This window comes from Pagrus major, chromosome 5 (genome assembly GCF_040436345.1).
Source record: "Pagrus major chromosome 5, Pma_NU_1.0".
Classification (NCBI taxonomy): domain Eukaryota; kingdom Metazoa; phylum Chordata; class Actinopteri; order Spariformes; family Sparidae; genus Pagrus; species Pagrus major.
Genome location: NC_133219.1, coordinates 2748688 through 2765355, shown reverse-complemented (window position 1 = coordinate 2765355; position 16668 = coordinate 2748688).

Sequence of the window (16668 nt, the reverse complement as noted above, 5' to 3'; positions counted from 1 at the left end):
GAGGTATGTGACTGTTTGTGAAGCCCACCATGAGAAACCTGAAACAGGCATTAGTCCTTTTCTCTCATACACAGTCTTCTGTCAGTACATAGCCTGCCATCACAGTGTAGTAGTGATGTGGAGACATCAGTCAAGGTTTTTATGTTTTCACTAGATCCCCCCATTCGTGGGTTCACTGGAAGGTGAATCCACCTGGACACAATTTACTCGTCTTTTGAGGCTGTCCTGTAAATCTTTATGACATAAATTCATTCCATGCTTTGGTTATGGCTCATGGGTTATTGAAGGAACACATGGGATCTTAAAATTGGACCATATTTAAAGACAAAATAAAGGGTTAAATAATAAATCTGATTAAATTCCTGGTGGTCAAAATCAGAATATTTAGAATATCCGGTGAGGAGAATGTGGCCCATACTGCTCCCTAAATAATGAATATAATGTCATTATAACAAATAAATATAAGCCTTTTCCACAAAATATAAGGCGAGTGAAGAAATGTGAATGAAAATGCAAATTAAGTGTTGTGGGTTTGAATGATGTTTGGAATATATTCTTTAAACATGGAAAGTTATCTGACAATGACATGAAATAAAAACAATAAAAACAACATTTCTATTGCAGAAATGAGCCTCTGTCAGGTTTCATGCATGTTTGTCATTATTTTGCTTTTTAAATATGTACAAGTCTTGAATTATGTGAAAGATATTTGCAGAAAAAAAACAGTCAGCACAGTATGCGTGTTTCTATTGCTTCCTTTATGCCCATCTTGTGCACATCTTCTTTTGTGAATTATCTAAGTCAGAGGTTACAATCCTTCCTCAAACATTATGCCAAAATGCTCTTGGAGCCTTGCCAAGATTTGGTGAACTGAATATATGAATTCTCTTTTTGTTAAGATGTATCAAAAGCAAATATCGCGATCATGCTACTAGAGCTATGGAGACTCCATTGCTGACCAGTTGTGAGAAAATAAAAATAAATGGAACTCAAAGAAGTTCCCAATTTAATCTCAAAAACGTTTGTATTTTTTTCTGTACAAAATACATACAAAGACAAATTTCATATCGTCAGTTTGGACCCAGTGTGCAGAAGCTTTACCGGAACAGTTTTTACACACACACACACACACACACACACACACACACACACACACTAGGAGCTCTGGGAAGGTAATGTGCGTGTCCACACTAAACAATTTTAGCAAGTATAACATATACTGCCGTGTAATTTGTAAAAGCTTTTCCTCTAACACGACAATCAGGTCTAAATGTCACTTTGTTAGATACATCCTCGGACATTCCCATCAGCCACAGCTGTACTTGACCTAAGATGATACACGCTACACTGCATTGATGTGGTTATGTGCCAGACAGAGCCTTAACACTTTTCTTTTTTCTTTTTTTCACACATCATTTAGCCATCATGATGTTCCTGGCAATAAAGGTGAATGAAACCTTGTGCAGGCCACAGTATTGCCAACCGTTTAAAGCCGTGGTTGGTAAGATTGTAGAAACCAGCAAGAGCAAGCTACATTTTGAAAGTATGCAACACAAAACACCCCACCCCCTTTCTTCAGGCTTGCCTTTAGAGCCGCTCCTCTGAAACACATGAATGAACACACCCCAGTCAATCTTGCTAGCCAACTGGGAGATGTGTTAGCAGCTAGTTTGCCACGTTCAGCAAGCTCTTTTAGTTTTTTTTAGTTTGATAAACAAACAACTCTGTTGAATGCCAAAATGCCACAATCATAAACACAAGTAGAATAGCCATCACAAACGTACTTAAGACTAAAAAGGATACCCAGCGTGACAGTTACTCCTTACTGCTGTAGTGGTGTGCTTTGTTCTAACTGGGTTGGCTTGGCTCAGGGGCTGTGTGGATTGTACTAAAGTTAGCTGCTGAACTAGGCTGTTGCTACCGCCACAGCTCTGTTCTATGGCTTCGAGGCTGTGTGCTCTGTTTTACTCGGTTAGCAGCTGAATGACTTAGAATGAATGACTCATCGCTAATCAAATCCAACTACCTCATGTGTCACTCTCATGTAAGAAAACACCAACATTATCATAATCAACGTAAACAACAAACACAGCTATTTTTAGTACTCACAGCTGTCACGCTATTGTGTTAGTAAGACATTTTGGCCGCACTTTCTCTGCCGTTCTTGTGCCAGTAGCTCACTAATAGCTTTAACAATACATCTGCCTAGCCTTGTAGAAGACTCCTGTCCTGCCCAGTGACTGCAGGCAGGTACAGTATGTAGGTAGACAGACAGGTAGCCTGTCCAATCGTTTCATATGGGCTGAATAAGACGGTTTGATGGGCTCATACGGGGGGCCTGCAACAGCCACAGATCCTGGATGTTTTTTTCTTGGTTTTCAGAGCATTTGAATTTTTTGATTGCTGCAGTTGCTGATGTTGAGAGATTTTCTACAAATAAAACAAAAAATGCTTCTATGATAACTTCCCAACCCTAGCTTTTATAGAAACTTTGTTTGTATGCACATCTTTTTAAAACTGCTGTCAGTTCCTGTACAGTAGTAATTAGATGATGGTTACATTCAGGCCACACAGAAACATTCATTCAGGATGTGAACTGTGAAGGCCCATTGTGACTTAGCCAAAGAAATTCAGAGCAGAAAAATGAAAAAGCCACAAGAAATGTATTGCAAATCTGTTAGGATACAGTGTGCAGAGTGGTATGAGTCAAAGCTCTGAGCCCAAATGCTTTGTCATTGGTAGAGGACATCTGCAACAGAGCAGAGGTTTAAAGTGGAGCCCATGTGCTGCACATGTACGATGTACCAGATGTCTGCGCTCTTTTTAATTGGCAGCACTTATCTATAATCTCAGACCTCAGATCATACTCTGTGGCCTGTAATTTGGTGAAACCAACTTCAGTTGAATACAGAGAGTGAGACAAGAAACATTACTACAACATTACCAATCGCATAGTCCAATGTAAGCGTCTGCTGAGTCTGTGTCCTTCACAGCTGATGACTTAGGCTAGCTGCTGTTAACAGAGTTATCCTATAGAGCTAGTGTCTCTGACATAGTTAGACTGTATATATTTGTGATGGGACTTAAAGCAGTTTATTTGCTGAGAGATTTCACCTTTTCACACAATATATAGCCAACCAATGAAAGCCTCATTCAAGAGAAACACTCTTCATGTGATCCCCTCACTCTGGCTGTGACGGTATGACCACAGTTTCTCCTTCTTGCCTCTCATACCACTGTTTAAACCTTTGAGGACCCTGTCACTCGGTGTGCTTTGATTTAGGCTGCTGTATTTCCCTCTGTAATTGTTATATATAAATCAAATTACCCTCAGTAAGATCATCAGCAGATTGTTGCTGTGGTTTCAGGCTAGGAAGCCTCATATTACATGAAAGACTTCTGGAGATCACTGATAATCACTGACTATATATTATCATGGAAAATTGTTTATTTGTCTTTGATATGGGCTTATGTGGTAAAACTTGCTGAGAGCTGCAGCTTCAGTGTAGCTTGCATCCGGAACATCAGGCACAGATACTTATCTAAGTAAGAAATGTAGGTCTGAGAAATGTGTACATCTGAAATTGGAAAGTTAATGTAGTGACTAGGTGTGACTGTTTCTAGTCTCGACAGCTACATCCAGAGGACAGGAGTCCTGCAGGCTTGAAGTAAGTGTAATCATATGGGGTTCCATTTGTGCCAAAAATATGTCGCCATGCGCACTGTCTATGTCTACTGAACATGTGAGAAGACATTTGTCTGTCTATTAAACGTTGAACTGTCCTTGTGTCATTTGACAAAGTGTTGTTATGATGTGTGTTATGATGTGTTGTTTGACAGTGTCATTATGATGTGTGTTATGGTGTGTTGTCTTGATGTGTAGTTTGGCAATGTCTTTACGTCGTTACTACGTGTCGTCTTGATGTGTCGTTGCTATGCGTCGTTGCTATGCGTCGTTGCTATGCGTCGTTGCTATGTGACGTTGCTATGCGTCGTCTCGATGTGTCGTTTGACAACGTCATTGCTATGCGTCATTGCTATGCGTCATTACTATGTGTCGTTACTACGTGTCGTCTTGATGCGTTGTCTGACAACGTCGTTATGCCTGGCTACTGCGGTGGCACCGGGCGCCCCTTTCCCAGCTTACCCTTTGTGGTTGGTGGAGGGAACCTCCCAGCAGAGCTGTACCACTTCAGTATTGTCCCCTAACACTAATTTATTTTTCATGCATCATAGCCTACTAACAAGAACAATCTGAATAAAAGTCAAAATATAGAAGTATATACTTTATATAAAAATCCGTGTATCATTCCTTTATTCCTTTTTTCAAAATAAAACCAAAAATAAAAAAACGAAAAAACGACTCCTGTTCTCAGTAATTGTTTCCAAAACCAAAATGAAAAAAATGGATAACGACTCGTTTTTTCGATTTCCGATTTTGTGCTCACATGAAAAATGGAAACAATCGTCAACCTGTTGTTTATACGTCTGAGCATTAAAATATAACTCATCTTCTTTTGTAGCATCCATGTTTTTCACACATTACGACTTTATAGACACATGAACACAACAAACACAACAGTGCCACCATGGTAGCCAGGCATAACGACGTTGTCAGACGAGGCATAGCAACGACGTTGTCAAACGACAAATCAAGACGACACGTAGTAACGACACGTAGTAACGACACGTAGTAACGACACGTAGTAACGACACGTAGTAACGACACGTAGTAACGACGTAAAGACACTGTCAAACAACACGTTATAATGACATTGCCAAACTACACATCAAGACAACACACCATAACACACATCATAATGACACTGTCAAACAACACATCATAACACACATCATAACAACACTTTGTCAAATGACACATCATGACGACACGATGTAATGACAAAGTCAAATGACACAAGGACAGTTCAACGTTTAATAGACATACACAAATGTCTTCTCACATGTTCAGTAGACATAGACAGTGCGCATGGCATGAATGCGCAGTAATATGTTGCATGGCATGAATGCGCAGTAATATGTTGCATGGCATGAATGCGCAGTAATATGTTGCATGGCATGAATGCGCAGTAATATGTTGCATGGCATGCAACATATTTTTGGCACAAATGGAAACCCATATAATCGTAGTGTCATGTCCACACTAACTTCTGCTTTGTAAGTCATTCTTTTCTCACTGAATTCACAACTGTTTGCAGTTGCATCAACTCCATTTGTGCCACAGTGAATTAAGTCAACCATAGAACATTGTCGCAGAGAGCAACATTTGATCTAGTGCAACACTGAGGTAAACTGAGAGAAAAAGCTACGAGCCTCAAGTAAGTTGAAGTTCACTTATGTGGCACTTAAATGGATGTTAACCACTAGTCTACCAGGAGGCCATGTTTTGGAAAAATGATGGTGTTAGGGCCCAGAAACACCAAACTGACATCGCAGAACAAGTGGCGATGAAGGCTGGCCAAAAAGCTGCATCTGAACAAACCGCAAAGACGTGTGATGAAATAACTCTCCTCTGGAAACTGAAAGACTCAGTACTGTGGATACACAAACCATTGTGGTGATAACAAAGTTTTTGACACCACTCTTGCTAATATAGCCACTTCTAAAATAAAAATATGTTTATAGTTGCAAATAAATATGGATAAAAAATTGCAAATGGCACTGGCTAAGAAGCAGAGGCAAAAAAAATGAGGAGGAACCGCACTTAAAAAGGTAAAATCTGGCTGATGGCCAATTGTCATCCCTTTTTCAGGGCCCTAACTTCAACTTTAACATCTGTTCATATTCAGCTTCCTTTATATTTAAAGCAACATTATGTAGAAATTGTCATTTTGTGTGATTTGGCGCCCCCCAGTTTCTGAGTGCGACACCACTGTGGTAAATACAAATCCCAGGTGTGTAACAGTTTGTCAGATGTAATGTAGGTGCTAACTACAAAGAAAACTCACGACATCAGAACAATGTGATGTGGTGAAAACTTGTATGTTTCAGTGAACATGTATGTAACACTGTGATCCTACCCTCTCACTGAAGTTACATAGAGCAGAAACAAGAGACAGAGACACCATTCACCCTGTTACAAGACACTGTACCATCAACATGATTCTGACGCTGTTTAAGTTAACAGCTGTAAAGCTACTACAAGGAACTTTAATTTTTTGTTGCTTCTGGTGGCCTGTGTGGACAAAAGTGGTAGCGTTTCAACCACCTAGCGTCAAAAGCAAGGGTCTCAAACTGCCGGCTCCTGGGCCACTTATGGCCCCCCCTTCCCCTCCATCCAGCCCGCGACCTGATGCCAAATATAAAATGTAATCCAGCCCGCAAAATTATTATTTTTTTAATTTAATTATCATTTTTTAGTTGTCTCACAAATTAAAATTAAATCCTTTATATACAATTGAAATAGAAACACAGTTCTATAAAAAAAAACACTTGGCACTTGTTGACATTGGATCAATTTTTTATACGTCTGGGAGCAGTTTTATACAGTCAGTCAGAGTAATGAACAAGAAGGAGCTGTTAGATGAAGAGCTACAGGTGACAGGCTGCACACCTCCTCCAACAACTCCTTCTCCCTCATTAACGTTATCAGGTTCTCCCTTATCACCGAGTTTAACCCTCGTATTGTCTTCCCATTTACTATGCACCTTTTGTCCTCTCGGGTCAAATTGACCCGGTCTGTTTTGACTGCTTATAAAGCATGAGGTATGAAATGGTCACCAAATTTTTTTGTTTCAACTTTTTAGTGAACATATATCTTACATATCTAACATATATTTTACACTTATTTTTGTAATTTATGGTATGATAGACCTCATTTACATAAAATTATACCTCATTTTTGAGTAAAAAAAAGCAGAAATTCTCAATTATTTTCACTATGGTTATGATCACAGGCACACAAGTAGATGGAATATCACAGACTGGTACATGTCAAAGTTTAGTCAGGATATTTTTTTGAAACCACTTAATTTTTTTGAATGGCAGCAAATAGTCACACCTGTTGTCCTCCCGGGTCAAATTGACCCGGTCTTGTTTGACTGTTTATAAAGCATGAAGTATAAAATGATAACACAATTCTGTGTTATACCTTTTAGTCGACTTGTTTCCAACACATTACCACAAATTTTACATAAAATGTTGTAATGTATGGTATAATATACCTAATTTCCATGGAATTATACCTAATTTTTGAGTAAAAAAGCAGGAATTATGAATTATTTTGACTCTAGTTAGGATCAGAGGCACATATGTTGATGCACAGACTGGTATATGTCAAAGTTTAGTCAGGATATTGTTTTGAAACCATTAAAAAAAAATTCTGTTGTCCTCTCTCTGTAGGTAGATCAGAAGTTGTGATGAAATTAGGTTTACACATCTGTAGCTTTGAAGTTCTGTGTGTGTGTTTGTGTTTGTGCGTGCGTGTGTGTGCGCGTGTGCATGTGTGTTTGTGTGTGTGTGTGTGTGTGTGTGTGTGTGTGTGTGTGTGTGTGTGTGTGAGAGTGAGTGTTAGAGGTCATTGTGTGTGTGTGTATGTGTGCGTGTGTTTGCTTGTGTGTTTGTGTGTAGCCCCGTGTAGGTAGATCAGAAGTTGTGATGAAATTATGTTTACACATCTGTAGCGTTGAAGTTGTGTGTGTGTGTGTGTGAGTGAGTGAGTGTTAGAGGTCATTGAGTGTGTGTGTGTGTGTGTGTGTGTGCGTGCGTGCATGCGTGTGTATGTTCATTGTGCTGCATAGTGAAATATAAAATGCCCCAAGGATGCTGTAAACTCAGTGTTGTGTTTATTGTTATCTTGTCCCAAATTGGAGGAAGGCATATCAAGGCCCAATGCAATGTCCAACGTGTGTGTGTGTGTGTGTGCACGCACGCTTGTGTGTGTGGGTGTGTGTGTGTGTGCGCGTATGTGTGCGTGTGTGTGTAGCCCCATGTAGGTAGATCAGAAGCTGTGATGAAATTAGGTTTACACATCTGTAGCTTTGAAGTTGTGTGTGTGTGTGTGTGTGTGTGTGTGTGTGTGTGTGTGTGTGTGTGTGTGTGAGTGAGTGTTAGAGGTCATTGAGTGTGTGTGTGTGTGTGCAAGTGTGTGTGTGTGTGCAAGTGTGTGCGCGTGTGTGTAGCCCCATGTAGGTAGATCAGAAGTTGTGATGACATTAGGTTTACACATCTGTAGCTTTGAAGTTGTGTGTGTGTGTGTGCGTGTGTGTGTGTGAGAGAGAAAGTGAGTGTTAGAGGTCAGTGTGTGTGTGTTTGTGTGTGTGTGTGTGTGTGCATGTATGTGTGCGTGTGTGTGTAGCCCCATATAGGTAGATCAGAAGTTGTGATGACATTAGGTTTACACATCTGTAGCTTTGAAGTTGTGTGTGTGTGTGTGTGTGTGTGTTGTGTGGGTGAGTGTTAGAGGTCATTGTGTGTGTATCTGCATGTGCGTGCATGTGTGTGAGTGTGTGTGTGTGTGTGTAGCCCCATGTAGGTAGATCAGAAGTTGTGATGAAATTAGGTTTACACATCTGTAGCTTTGAAGTTGTGTATCTGTGTGTGTGTGCATGTGTGTGTGTGTGTGTGTGCGTGTGTGTGAGAGAGAGAGTGAGAGTGAGTGTTAGAGGTCATTGTGTGTGTGTGTGTACATGTGTGTGTGCATGTATGTGTGTGTGTGTATGTTCATTGTGCTGGAAAGCGCAATAGTGTGACCCATTGCACCACTAAATGTGGCCGGGTCAAATTGACCCGGGAAGACCACAGATGCTATAAATTTTAATAAAACACACATAATTTAAAAAAAATAGTCATAATTAATTTTACTTGCAAAGAGCATAGTGTGGAACCATCCATGTAATTTTGAGGCAATTATATGGAAGAAAACCAAAGTTCTGACGTATTGACTTTTGAAAGCGGGTCAAAAAGACCCGAAGACAACAGGAGGGTTAAATCAGACATATTGTCCAATAGGCACTTGGCCATCGTCTTGTCAGTCAGCTCTCCTAACTCTCTCCACGCTAAAAGTTAAATGTGAATCCTGTTACTCTGTGCTGCGCCTCTGGTGCTGGCCCCATTGATGCATGGAGTAGACACCTCTGGCAGGTTGTAATTGCAGATACTGTAAGTATAAGTAAAATGAGGTAGGGGGCGGTGAGTAAGTAATGCAAGTTGCGTAACACCTGGAACACCAACTAGACAGCAAACCTAGTGCAAGGTTTAAATAAGTAATTTATAAAGAAAAAACATTTGCACTGTTAAAACCTTGTGTATACAGATGTATAATTCTTTTTATATTTTTGTTAGATAGGAAGAAAATATGAGCAGAAGTGCTGCCAGTTGTCTGGCAAGAAATAAATACAAAAGTATTTAATTTGTTAGTCCAGTTAATAAAGGAGAAAAAAAAGAAAACTTCATCAATATTGCGCTTTCTTTTAGTACTTGAACTCGAGGAGGTGTCCAGTAAACAATGTGGGCTTTGTAGATAATTGCCAGACTTTCTGGGGAAAACCTGGTCTCCAAAATCATGATAACCCAGAGTTGAGACCAGGCGGCAGAGCTGCAGTCCTACTTGCTCCTCTGCGCTTCTTTTAGAGCAGCTACCCACCCAAAACCCAATTGAGACTATGTCTGTCCCCCAACCACTTAAATCAATTAGAAAAAGAGTTTAAGCCAGTTGACACTAATCAGTTAGCTAAACTTCAGGCATGTATTAAGGACATAAAAACCTGGAGACACATTATCTAGTGATATAGCTACTCCTGCCTGTGTACTGCGTGGCGGCTGTATTACCGAGCTGCTGCAGCTCACTTGCATGTTTGTGTTCACATAGGCTGCTGCAGCGCGGCTCCTGCCTGCCCTATCAGTTTACATGGAGTTTGCCTTTGATAGTTAGATCGATAAATATGATGAAGTGATTTTCCTTTCCTCTGCTGGAAGAGTGAGAAAGCCTCCACGTCTCATACAAAGTCCTTAATAGTACTCTATTACCCCACTCAAACGCTGCACTCTCAGGATGCAGGGTTACTTGTGGTTCCTAGAGTCTCCAAATTGCCTTCAGCCATTAAGCTCCTCTCCTGTGGAACCATCTTCCAATATTGGTTCAGGAGGCAGACACCCTCTCTACATTTAAGAGTAGACGTAGAACCTTCCTTTTTGATAAAGCCAATAGTTAGGGCCTGCACAGGCTCTTAGCTATGCTGCCATAGGTCTAGACTGCCGGAGGATTTCCCATGATGCACTGAGCTCCTCTCTCTTTCTGTCTTAATTTATACATGTTACTGACTTGGCTACTTCCCCAGAGTCTCGCAGGTTCCCATGGATGGTGGTCCTGCTGCTGTGGTCCTGCTTGACTTCTACTATCAACATTATTATTATTGTAGTGGATGACTACTTGTCTCAATTTAGCAATTAACTTACTGACTGACTATAAAATACACTCACAGTTGGAGTCTCGAAACAAGAATGAAACAGCTGGTCTTCAGGTCAAGGATATTTATTTCATACAACAGGATACATGCAGTGAGCTCTCCCGGGAGGAACTGAACTTCTCTTCTGATCACCCAGTTTATATACTTTTTGGTTCTGGGGTTTCCACGCCCCTGAACCCACCTTCTTTTACCATGATCAATACGGGTTTTCAACTATTAGCTTTTATAATTTCATCATACCAGTGAAATGTCTATGTTAGGATGTGTTTTTAAAAACCAAGAGCGCCACCCCCAGGCCCCCTCCCTTCTTGGGGGCCCTGGGTGTCCCCTGGCATCATTCACTATTTGTTTATTCTTACAGTGCATGTACAGCTCTATTTTGAACATTGGGTATTCCCTGTACAGTACAGATTCTTTGAGCGGGGCTGTTGGGTATTTTCCAAATGCTCATCAGAGGACAGCTGGTCACTCTGGGTATGATGATATGCATTTGAGTTCAGATCTTGGTCACTGCATTATTACTATAATTATTACTATAATTGTTATTATTATTATTTTACTTTAGTATTATTAATATTCATATCTCAATTAAAAAAAGCAGAAAAGCAAAACCAAGCTCCAAAACACATAGAAATCCACCACAGAATGAGATCATAACAGTACCCCCCCCCTCAACGGGCGCCACCAGGCGCCCTGCCCGGTTTGTGGGGAAACTCACAGTAGAAGTCCCGCAGGAGTGTGGGATCCAGGATGAGAGCCCGTGAGACCCATAAACGGGGTCATTCCTGTAGCCGAACTGGAAAGCGAATTGTGAGCATACTCGACCCAAGTGAGGAAAGAGGACCAGGAGGTGGGGTTTTGGACCGTGACACAGCGAAGGGCGGTCCCTAGGTCCTGGTTTGCTCTCTTAGTGTGTCCGTTAGACTGAGGCTGATATCCTGATGTGAGACTGGATGTAGTGCCAAACGCCTTGCAGAAAGCCTGCCAGACCTGAGAAGTAAACTGGGGCCCCGATCAGAGATGATGGAAAACGTGGAGGGTCAGTGGTTTCAGTGGTGGATGGGAGCTTGACCAGGGGAACGTAATGAACCATCTTAGAAAAACGGTCCACAATGGTGAGGATGACTGTGTGTCCGTTAGAGAGTGGGAGTCCGGTGACGAAATCCACCGCGATATGGGACCAGGGATGACTGGGAACAGGCAGGGGTCTGAGGAGACCTGCCGGGTGACGATGAGACGCCTTGTTTCGTGCACACACCACACAGGCTGCCACAAACTCACTCACGTCTCTAGATTGACCGGGCAGCCAGAAATGCTGGCGGAGGAACTGCAGCGTCCGCTGGGCTCCGGGGTGACAGGTAAACCTGGATGAATGTCCCCACTGTAGTACCTGGGATCGGACCTCCTCCGGCACAAAGAGACGATTAGGTGGACCAGTACCTGGGTCAGGGTGATTACGTTGGACCGCCCGCACAATAGTCTCAATCTCGAGCACGTCAGGCTTCCCATTCTTGGAACCGGGATGGTAGGAGAGGGTATAGTCGAAGCGGCTCAGGAAAAGAGACCAGTGGGCCTGGCATGAGTTTCATCTTATGGCTGAGCGCAGGTACTCAAGGTTTTTGTGGTCGGTCCAAATGAGAAAGGGCTCCCGGGTTCCCTCTAGCCAGTGTCGCCACTCTTGTAAAGCCAGAACGACAGCCAGAAGCTCCCGATTTCCCACATCATAATTTCTTTCCGCTGGGGAAAGACGTCGGGAGAAGAAAGCGCAGGGATGCAGTTTGTCAGTAGGAGCACTGTGCTGAGAAAGGATGGCCCCCATGCCGGAGTCTGAAGTGTCCACCTCCACCACAAACTGACGAGCCAAGTCGGGATGCTGAAGGATGGGGGCGTGTGTGGACAATCCCTTCAGTTTCTCAAAAGCAGCGTCAGCAGAGGGAGACCAGGTGAAGGGTGAGCTGGTGGAGTTAGTTGAGTGAGGGGGGCAGCGACACGGCTGAAATCATGAATGAACCTCCGATAAAAGTTGGCAAATCCCAGGAATCGTTGAAGCTGCCTACGGGTAGATGGTGTAGGCCACTCCTCCACAGCTTGGATTTTGGCTGGGTCTGTCTGGAGCCTCCTTTGCGCGATAACGAAACCCAGGAAGTTGACTTTGTTGGAGTGAAACTCACACTTCTCGGGTTTAACGTAGAGCTTTTTGTCCAACAGCCTCTGGAGCACCAGCTTCACCTGCTCAACGTGTTCCTCCATGGTCTTGAAGAATATGAGGATGTCGTCCAAATAAACAAACACGGAATGGTTGAGCATGTCTCTAAGAATGTCGTTGATCAGGGCCTGGAATACAGCTGGGGCGTTGGAGAGGCCAAACAGCATCACCAGATATTCGAAGTGGCCAAGGGGGGTGTTAAGTGCCGTCTTCCATTCATCTCCCTCCCTGATGCGGACTAGGTGGTATGCGTTCCACAGGTCCAGTTTAGAGAAGACACGGGCATGACAAAGAGGCTCGAATGATGGATCTGTCAGGGGTAATGGGTATTTATTTTTCACAGTGATTTTTTTTCGTCCTCGGGGGACTGAGAGTTGGTTCGCTGAAGCTTAGTCACTGGTAGATGGGTGCACAGATGATCACTGGAGGCAAAGCAAAGTGAAGTCAGATCTTGACACAGGAAACATGAAAACACTAGAGACAATCTAGGAGTCAATATACACAGAGCCATATACCACGTCTGGTTAACGAACTCATCTGGCAGCAGGTAGCGTGGGCTTATCAGCAGGCGCTGATTGCCAACCTGCTGCAGGTGCGTGTGCGTAATCACTCCAGAGACAGCAAACTCCGCCCAGCCTCACAGTGCACCTCTGCAAGCAAAACAGAAAAGCAAACCCAAGCTCCAAAACACATAGAAATCCACCACAGAATGAGATCATGACAAAAGATCTTCATCTAACTAGCATGTGCGTTTGTTTTGAATGTGATTGAAATAAAAACACAATGTATTTTTAAATTTTATTTTTATTCTAAACACAGCTGTTTGCAGGATGAAAAGTGATGAGGTCATGTATCTATTTGTGACTATGTGTGAGCAAAAGGCTGACTGTAATATAAAAATGGTGAAACTGAATTCTAATCATTGACAGGCATTAAGAATAAAAGTAAATAAGCAGTCTTCTCACTGATGGTCATGTTTGCTTTTGCAGAGTATATAGAGGCATCAGTACTAATTTAAGACTCTTTCATAGCCAGTTAAATGTTCTGTGTACTTTGAACATAGCTGGTCCACAAGTGTGCAGATATTGTCATACTTTATATTACATGATATTGTCATAAACCCATTTTGGGGAATTTTTCCTGAATTTCTTTTTGAGTCGAAGGGTAAGACTGGAATCAGAATAAGCTTTATTGACCAAGTAGACAAGGAATTTGACTCAGGTTTTAAGATGCTATAATGTTATACACAGTTCCGAGAACAATTTACAAGAAGATGGAGCGTACAGGTAAAAACAAGGGAAACGAAGTTCAACAAAGATAGACATAGAACTATTAAAGACACACTTTCTTAGTACAGTCATTTATTGTATTAGAATGTTTTGATGACATCGGTTTAGTTACACCCTCTGCTTTAAATTCCATTTCTCCTTACCTTAATGTACAGTACAGGTGAAGACCTTGATCCTGCAGTGGGTCATGGATGATTTGATTTTAACATACATGGAAAGAAGCCAGTGGGGAGTTTTAAAATTCCTTCCCTTTATGGAGATAACAGTATGTCATGAGGCTTTGATGTGACAGCAGCAGTATCTTTACTGTGTTCACCAGATAAGCATCCATCCTCCTCAGGGCTTACTGGATAATTTGGGGTGTGGCAGCATTTAGTATAGTGTGTATGGCAGCAGAGTCCTGGGTGTGTCTCTGTTGGCTCTATGAGGGACAGCTGGAGGAGGGAGAAAGCCTGCAGCTCCTGCTCTAACAGGACCAGTGGACTGCATATGGGCTCTGGACTCTGCTTGACTCGAGCACAGCTGCAGTGAGTGAGGGCATTCTGTAGACATGTGGATTACGTTAACCTCCGTGCTGTGCTGCCTTTATCTGCAGGACCCTCTCCACATGGGACTGACTGTGGATGGGCAACAGACAGATATGGTATGTACTGTGAGGGATGGGTCAGAGTGTTAACAGATAAGAAAATATAGGGATGCAGGTTTTAGTAGTGTGAATGAGTCAGAGACAGGCTTCCAGTGAACATCCTTCATTTGAGATATATTTCCTTTCTTCTTTTATGTCATCATTGTTGCACTGGCCACACTTGTTCCTGCCATGTAGGAGTTAATTTAGCTATTTTGTGATGATCCTTTGATACTCCAGCCAGTAGTAAACGCCCTGTACTCATAGAGGCCTGTTTGAATTGATCCGTATAAGCCACTTTGCTCTCTGCCACCACAGATGTACAATTGTAAGCCTTTTTTGTCTCTGATCAAATGTCCTCTGATGATCTTAAACAGCATGCACAGAGCAGGAGCATGTGAGCTGATGTGAAAACTTGGTGCCGGAAATTCTCTGTCCAAGCAAAACAACAATGTGAGGGCAACTCACAGACTTCAGATGCTGTTAACGGCTCTTGACTTCCCTGCTGACCTCACTCTGCACTGTGTGCACACATGTCCTTGTGGAGCCCTCCTCCAACAAAATCCTCAACATGGTGTTTCCACAAAACCACTGTGGTCATTCCTCTAATCTAGAAGTATAGATAATTTGATTCATTGTTGCTCATACGCATACATATATTTGCATTACATTTGTGTCTTGACTTCTTAACCTTTCATCCTCTTGTAAAGCACTCTGAAAGGAGTAAAATATTACTTACTTACGTACAAGTTTAGTCTTAAATAAAACTGTCCTCCAGGTGCTGTATACTATATATGTATACTTTAATGCCATTATCTGGAAAATCAAAAGTTAAGTATTGCGTTATCTCAACTCATAAGGAAGCTCTTGTTCTCTTGGGGATGGGGGGTGGGGGGTGGGGGGGTAATATGATATGAAGGTATTTGCATTATGGCTACTGTAAGGGATAGGTGTAACTGTTACAAGTAGCTTGTTTCCACACAGACTTATTACAGGGAGGCACTTTTGACAAGTAGCTGGATAGAGTGTTTGTTATGTCATGTATGTAAGTCTGTGACAGATATGATAACAGTGTCAGCAGCTAAAAATGGTTAATCCTATGATAATAAGCAGATGTGTCACTGCCCAGAAGGCTACAACCTCCTGTTGGCAGAGGGAAAGGAAACTACCAGCATCCATGGGTGTTTGGATGGTATAGGCTATAAAGTATGAAATAAAAAAAATAAGACAGATATTCAGTCTTTGATCAATAATGGGTACTCCTTGACATTTTCATCTTAAATCTGGCTGATCTAATAAACATTAGGCTAGAAGTAATAAAAGGGAACAACCTTTAGTTTTCTCGTGAAAACAGGTTAATTTAACACATTATCTTGAGTTAACAAGATAAATAAAGCCATTATAATGGGAAAATTATTTTTGTTATGTAAGGGATAATGCCCGACGAGGTGACCTTTATCTGGAATTAATGGATGACGTGGTTATGGACACCTCAAAGGGCATTATTTCTCTTAAACCAGGGTCACTTGCCAAAGAAAATAAAATCAACACCATTATTTTTTTATTTTCATGCGTTATGGGATTCAAATGTAAATTTTTCTGCAAGCAATAATGTGTTTTTGTGTCAGCACCTGAGAGTTTGACTAATAGCTGAAACAATCATTTCAATCCCTTAAAGTTCTATTGCAAGGGAGATGATGTTCACTGCTCCAGTAAATAGGACAAACCTTTGATAAGGCTTAGCAATGGGAGATAAACTAGTCCGCCCAGCTCATTGGATCCTTGGGCTAAGCTGTTAGCCAGATAGCTAACGTTATGCGAGCAAGATTCAAAGTAAATTGCGCAACATTGCGTATGGTTTACAAACAATAAATATCATTTAACAGTCTGTTTAACAACAGGAATAGCCAGCAATGTGATTATCCCCAAATCACTATCAAGATTTTCATGAACAAATGTCTGGCCATGTGTACTGTCGGCCGCAGCCTGAAGTAGCAACTACAAGAGTAGTAGTAGAAGTAGAATGGGATGAGATGATCACTTGTGTTCAGAGGGACAATGTAGGCTACTTCCTGCATCTTGTGTGAAACAAGCACCATCTTTTGGTGTTTAGAAGATGAT